Below are 978 nucleotides of genomic sequence, written 5' to 3'. Positions count from 1 at the left end.
CCCTTTCAGAACGCGCTCTTCGCGCCACAAAGCCGCCCCAAGACGCGCGAGCAATGAGCATCGAGCTTAAACATATCGCAAACGTCAAACATAATATAACGGGATTAATATATATCGCGCACGTGCGACATGTTTGTCACAAGGCGCAAAAAATAATTATAAAAGGAATGCAACACGAGGACTTCCCAGGAGGTCACCCATCCTAGTACTACTCTCGCCCAAGCACGCTTAACTTCGGAGTTCTGATGGGATCCGGTGCTTTAGTGCTGGTATGATCGCATCCGACATGTTTCCCCGTCTTCGTCCCTTATGCTTGCCACTCCCAGGTCCGCTCCAAAGACGATTCTACACTCTCACTACCATTACAACCGTTCCCTAACAATGGATAATGTCCTATACTAATTACTCTCCCGCTCAATCACGGAGACGAGTTTTCCACGGTTTCCACCCCTCCCTTCATACCGCAGCAACACGAGTTTTTTCCACCCCTTTCAGAACGCGCTCTTCGCGCCACAAAGCCGCCCCAAGACGCGCGAGCAATGAGCATCGAGCTTAAACATATCGCAAACGTCAAACATAATATAACGGGATTAATATATATCGCGCACGTGCGACATGTTTGTCACAAGGCGCAAAAAATAATTATAAAAGGAATGCAACACAAGGACTTCCCAAGAGGTCACCCATCCTAGTACTACTCTCGCCCAAGCACGCTTAACTTCGGAGTTGTGATGGGATCCGGTGCTTTAGTGCTGGTATGATCGCATTCGACATGTTTACCCGTCTTCGTCCCTTATGCTTGCCACTCCCAGGTCCGCTCCAAAGACGATTCTACACTCTCACTACCATTACAACCGTTCCCTAACAATGGATAATGTCCTATACTACTTACTCTCCCGCTCAATCACGGAGACGAGTTTTCCACGGTTTCCACCCCTCCCTCCATACCGCAGCAACACGAGTTTTTTCCACCCCTTT

At 48.8% G+C, this 978-nt stretch overlaps 2 non-coding genes across 2 annotated transcripts; both read right to left on the bottom strand.

Moving 5' to 3' along the window:
* Positions 1 to 164: 164 nt before the first annotated feature.
* LOC123179083 (5S ribosomal RNA) lies at positions 165 to 283 on the bottom strand. Its single transcript, XR_006490092.1, has one exon. It is a non-coding gene; the product is annotated as a 5S ribosomal RNA (ribosomal RNA).
* Positions 284 to 650: 367 nt separating this feature from the next.
* On the bottom strand, positions 651 to 769 carry LOC123179084 (5S ribosomal RNA). The gene has a single exon (XR_006490093.1). It is a non-coding gene; the product is annotated as a 5S ribosomal RNA (ribosomal RNA).
* Positions 770 to 978: the final 209 nt, after the last annotated feature.

The sequence above is a fragment of the Triticum aestivum genome, unplaced genomic scaffold (assembly GCF_018294505.1).
Source record: "Triticum aestivum cultivar Chinese Spring unplaced genomic scaffold, IWGSC CS RefSeq v2.1 scaffold244762, whole genome shotgun sequence".
Taxonomy (NCBI): Eukaryota; Viridiplantae; Streptophyta; class Magnoliopsida; order Poales; family Poaceae; genus Triticum; species Triticum aestivum.
The sequence above is the reverse complement of the archived record's forward strand: the minus strand, read 5'-3'. Positions and strand labels throughout refer to the sequence as shown.